The sequence below is a fragment of the Chiloscyllium plagiosum genome, unplaced genomic scaffold (genome assembly GCF_037043375.1).
Source record: "Chiloscyllium plagiosum isolate Xiang-an unplaced genomic scaffold, Cpla_swu_hap1 HiC_scaffold_6, whole genome shotgun sequence".
Taxonomy (NCBI): Eukaryota; Metazoa; Chordata; class Chondrichthyes; order Orectolobiformes; family Hemiscylliidae; genus Chiloscyllium; species Chiloscyllium plagiosum.
In genome coordinates this window covers 112580631-112586630 of record NW_028270144.1, presented here as the reverse complement: position 1 = coordinate 112586630, position 6000 = coordinate 112580631, and positions in this window count along the sequence as shown.

The window sequence follows — 6000 nt, the reverse complement described above, 5'->3', positions numbered from 1 at the left end:
AGTATGTTGTGAGTTCTTTGCAATTTGTCAGACTTTACAATTGCCCTGCAACTTGCATGTCCCAACTTTTATATGAACTCTCCTTCTGAAGACAAAGAGTTCAAAATAACATGAATTGCACTTGCAGGCTGTCTTCTATCTTTCCAAATTATGTCTGACATGTTAGGATTAAAAAGTTCAGTGACTTGTTACATGGGCTAGAACATCAGCAAATTATTTCATAGAATCTCTACAGTGTGGAAACAGGCCATTTGGCCCAACAAGTCCACACTTACTATCCGAAGAGTAACCCATGCAGACCCAAATCCCTACCCCTGTTATTTTTACATTTCCCCTGGCTAAGGCACCTAACCTACACATCCCTGAACATTACGGGCAATTTAACTTGGCCAATCCACCTAACCTGCACATCTTTGAATTGTGGGAGGAAACCAAAGCACCCGGAGGAAATTCACGCAGACACTGGGAGAATGTGCAAATTCCACACAGGCAGTCACCTGAGGCTGGAATTGAGCCCAGGTCCCTGGTTGTGAGGCAGCAGAGCTAACCACTGAGCCACTGTGCATGACGCATCCTTAAAGAAGCAATGAGAAGAATGATTTATTAATAAGTTTTTGGTCAGTTTTGATAATGTGATTTGGGAAGAACTGGTCAAACATCTGACTGTTCTTTCAAATAGCACTATCATATCTTTAACAGCAAACTAGGTCATGGAACATGAGACAGCACCTTGACTTACGGTTTTATCTGACACTGACACATGGGAGATAAGCATGAATTATAATAGTCACGTTTGACTATACTAAGAGCAGAAAACCAGTGCTTTTTATGCACCACACTCATTTTTTGCTTTCACATGGGCAGAAGATCTGTTACTGTAAGTGTTCCACTCCCACTGAAGTTAATGTTATCCCATTTTTAAGTGCTGGTTCGGGACCTGGGCACAAAACGTCCTGTTCACTGGTCAAGGCTGGAGTTAGTTAACCTCTGGCCTGTCTAATCTATTCCTGATGAAGGACTTCTGGCCAAAAATGTCAATTTTCCTGCTCCTCGGATGCTGCCTGACCTGCTGTGCTTTTACAGGACCACTCTAATCTTGACTCTAATCTCCAGCATCTGCAGTACCCATTTTTGCCTGTCTGATCTATTGCCCTTCCAAGACCATATCGTCATGCATAGCTGTCTGATTTTGCTCTTTGTTAAGAACAAACCTATTTTTATACTGTGTCGATGAGAACCTAAGGGAAGTCGCAAACTCGGGTACAGCCTGTGAAATGCTTTTGAAGTCTGATCACTGTTCTAACACAGGGAATCCCAGCAACCAACTTGTACATAGCAAGGCCATAGCAACAGCCTTGAGAAATGACCAGATATATAAATGTAGTTTTTCTCTGACCTTAGTTGTCTTGGCTGACCGATAAATGCAGATTGGGAAATCGAAGGTCTTCCTTATTCTTCATACACTTTTGCAGCATCTACTGCATCCACCTGTCAGGGTGAGCAGGTCCTTACTTTACATTGGCTTCTGAAAAACAGCACAGTTCACCCTCAATGCTGTAACGATGGGTGAACATTTTCTTTATGCTTAAGAATTTGGAGTGGGCTTGAAACCATGACTGACTTAAAAGATGTGGTGCTGGAAAAGCACAGCAGGTCAGGCAGCATCCGAGGAGCAGGAGTGTTGATGTTTCTGGCTGAAGCTCTTCATCAGGAATGTGGGGGGGGGGGGCGGGAGCTGGGGAAGGGGGCTGAGAGATAAATAGGACAGTGGGAGTGGGGGCCGGGGTGGGAGCAAGGAGGAAAGTAGCTTGGAAGACGATAAGTAGATGCAGGTAGTGGGTGATTGTGGTAGGTCAGTGGGAGGGTGGAGTGGATAGGTGGGAATGAGGATGAACAGGTAGAACAGTTCAAGAGGGCATTGCTGAATTGGAGGGTTGGATCTAGGATGAAGTGGGTGGAGGAGAGATTTGGAAACTGGTGAAATCAATGTTGATGCAATGTGGTTGTTGGGTCCCGAGGCAGAAGATGAGGCGTTCTTCCTCCAGTCGGCTGGTGGCATTGATCTGGTGGTGGAGGAGGCCCAGGACTTGCATGTCGTTAGGGGAATGGGAGGGGGAATTGAAGTGGTTGGCCACAGGGTGGCAGGGCTGTTTGGTATATGCAACACATCTTTTGACTCTGACTGTCCAGCATCTGCAGTCCTCACTTTCTCCTCCTTGACACCATGACTTGGTAATGAGAAAAATGCCTTTGATGTATTTAATTTCTTTTCATTATAACACCCTGATTATGTCTAAATTTCTTAAGTGCCTGGCTGCACCTAGATTGAGAAAAAACGTCAAAGAAACTTTTGTGTCGGATAATGAATTTTCATCACAGTCACCATGGTGAAAGATACTCGGGTATATCTGAATCTTCCTTTCAGATTGTGATCTAACTAACCTAACTGGTCTAGTGTGGTATAGGAAAACCATTGGATAGTCTAACAAAGAGTATATTGCCTCAGACAAGATTCATTTAGTTTATTGTTATGATAGCATTGAAGTACAGATTAGATTTGTATGATAGACGTGGTTACCAGGTTACGAGGGACATCTAGATGGTAGGCCAATCTCTTTCAAGATCCAATTGTTCTCCATTTCAAAGTCCATTTGAAATCTATGTGGCAGTTCTTAATAAATGCCTCAGCATTAACTCTTTCAGAGCTTAACGTCATTTCAACAACTTGTTCCTATAACAAAAACAGAAATTGCTGGATAAACTCAGCAGGTCTGGCAACATCTATTGGAAGAAAGTAATATTAACATTTCGAGTCTGCTGAATCTTCTTCAGAACTATTGGCAGAGGGGAGAAAGTGTTATTTATACTGAACCCAAATTGGGGTGAGGGGTAGGGTTAAAGCAGAGGTGAGCAAGTAAGTGGAGATGCAATCCAGAGAGACAGAGAGAGAGAGAGAGAGAGAGAGATGAAAGGGTTCAGCAAGCAAGGAGATCATGGATAGCAAGCCTGGACAAAAAGCTGAATAAGTGATAATAAGAGGTAAGAATAGGAAAAAATGGGTTAGCTGTGCTGAATGCAATCCATATAATGTGATAATGGGCCAAGGAGTTCATGAGAATTGTTTACTGTGCTAAAAGCAACCCATGTCATAACGGGACTTGGTGTTGGTTGGGTACTAAACATGGACGGATGGATTCAAGCACTAAGATTATTGAACTTAATGTTGAGTCCTAGAAGCTGCAGGATCCCCAAGTGTATCTGGCATCAATGACATTTTTATATATACAAATTCTTCGCTCCTCGTACAGTTTATCATTTACATTTCTTTGTAGTTGCTAGGCTAATAGTAGAAATGCTTATGATGAGTCAGAGCCATGAATACCAGAACGCAAACTGAAAATGCTTCCTGTAAAATGATCGGAAACATTATTTCATAAACCTATGTTTCTGCATATATCTCCTTACTCCTAATCATTCCCTGTCACCTCACACATCCCCATTTGGCACATCCATGGCCCAGATCCAGATGGAAGTAATTTCTATTGCATCCTCCAAAAGCAGGTTTCTGCTAATGACACGCAAGATGTTGTTCCTGCTTCCTGAGAGAACTATACATTATCGCAGACGACAGGTTTAAATTAAACTAATCTTGGTCGCAGTCGTATAAAATTATGGCTGCAATAAGTTAAGGAAGTACATCTTGGTGAATGGAGCCTATGTAACAAGCACTGCAGAAATGTAGTCAATTGCCTGAAGTACTTTGAGATATTTTCTGTGCAAGCTTGTATTTTGTTTTAGATGCTGCGGTAGAGGATTAGGTGTGGCAACAAGTTTGATCTCATCCTGCTTTACCTAGGATTATGCAGAACTGACAGCAGAGGAGCAGGTAGTTTCATTTAACTGGTCAGGCAGCATCCGAGGAGCAGGAAAATCGATGTCAATTTTCCTGCTCCTTGGATGCTGCCTGATCTGCTGTGCTTTTCCAGCACCACTCTGATATAGAGTCTGATTTCCAGCATCTGCAGTTCTCACTTTTGCCTAGTTTCATTCAACTGCCTAAGTGTATAAAATTACATATGAGCATAAGAGTTGGGAACAAGATTAGGCCATTTGGCTCCTTGACTCAGCTCCATTGTTGGATAAGATTATGGGCATTCTGACTGTGACTCAATTCCATTTCTAACTTCTTCCACATACTCTTGGACTCCATTCTAAGTCAACTTGACTCTTTTGTTTATGTTCCATTCCAGACTCTTCCCACACTAGTTCATCAAACCTTATTGACAGATCTGATCTTTTACGGCCTGTGTAATCATCTAGCATCCCTGTAAAATCATCTGTTTCTGACCTCAGTTAAGTTTAGTTTTACCCTGGTTTTTCATGGGGTGAGGGAGGTGGAACAGGAGCTGTGTGGTTCACTTACTGTGTTGCCTTGACATAATGAGATTGGACATGCAATTAGCAGCTGTCTGTGGAAAGGTGGATAAGTAGACTTGGCAATAGAATCCTGTACCAAATTACATGTTAAGTTGGATGTCTGGTGGGGAAAGGGTTAGGTCATTATCCAGAAAGTGCCAGCTAATAATTTGATGGCCCTCTCCCCTCTCATTCTCTCATTTGATAGAGTCACTTAACAAGAGTCAAAAATCTAATAGCATCGTAAAGCCTTCACCTTCATCAAGAGACTCAGACTCATCTGTTACATGTGGCCATAGCTCAACTTGGAAATCTTCTGATCAGTTCTTGTGTCACCTCCTCATATTTAGTAAGATGCATATGTAATTTTTTTTCCTCATGTGCCTAATGAAAAGAGGAACTCAACACACAACAATAATCAGTCAATTTTTATTCATTGGATGGGGGCATCACTGGCTAGGCCAGAATTAATTGCCCAGAGGGCAGTCAAGAGTCAACCATGTTGCCATGGGTACAGAACCAAATGTGGGTCAGACCTGGAAAGGATAGAAGTTTCCTTCCCTAAAGGACATTAGTGAATTGGGTAGGTTTTTCTCCCAAAATAAAATCATGGTCATCATTAAAAAAAGATTTTATTGAATTCAAACTGCACCATCTGCCTTCATGGGATTCAAATCTGGGCCCCCAGAACAATCCCCATGAACAGTCCAGTGTTAATGCCACTAGGCCATTGGCTCCCCTAAGGCTGGGCCTTCAGCAAGACTAACTGCTTGCTTGGTTTCTTTAAAAATAGGTTAGGCAGGCTTCCTTTATCTATGACACAAGGTCATAGTCCAACAAGTTTATTTGAAAACATTAGTTTTTGGAGCACTGCTCCTTCATCAGGTGCTAGCGGAAGAGCAGCGCTCTGAAAGCTACTGTTTTCTAAAACACCTGGTGTAGTGTAATTTTTGGCCTTATCCAACTCAGTCCAATACCGGCACCTCCAAATCTTTTAACTAGGTCAGCTCACCTCCCAAGATTTAGGAAACTGACATGATGAAGTTGGGTTGTTAACCCAATGTTATTGTTCAGTACATTACTTGAAAATAGCGAGGGTGCCCTGACTGATGTGCAACTGTAAAATCCAGAATGGAGGCCAGGTCTCCTTCATGGGCAAGGAAGAAAATTATAATGAGATGGATTCAGGACAGATTTGGACATCCGAAGAAACTAACTGAGAAGCAATGCAAGCAGAGTTCTGGATTTAAGATGGTGCAACACAAGAAGCAGCAGAAGAATTATTTAGAAATGCTGATGCGGTCAAACCTCATGAAAGTTTTTAACAAAATCAATTGGGGAGTATTTATACCATAGGAGTACACTTAGTGTCTGGGCTATTTTCTCACTGCCCCCTTTTTGAGATGGCCTTATTGACCAATACATTGACTTTGGACAGAAACATGATGAACAGTCTGCTGATAGTTCCCCCTGTTTGCCCACAAGTTACTAACTGGCACAGAGTATGAGAGCATATTTCACTCTCCTACTTTCAAAGAAAAGTATTATCATCGAGCAGACAACAGGCAGACAATCAGATCATGT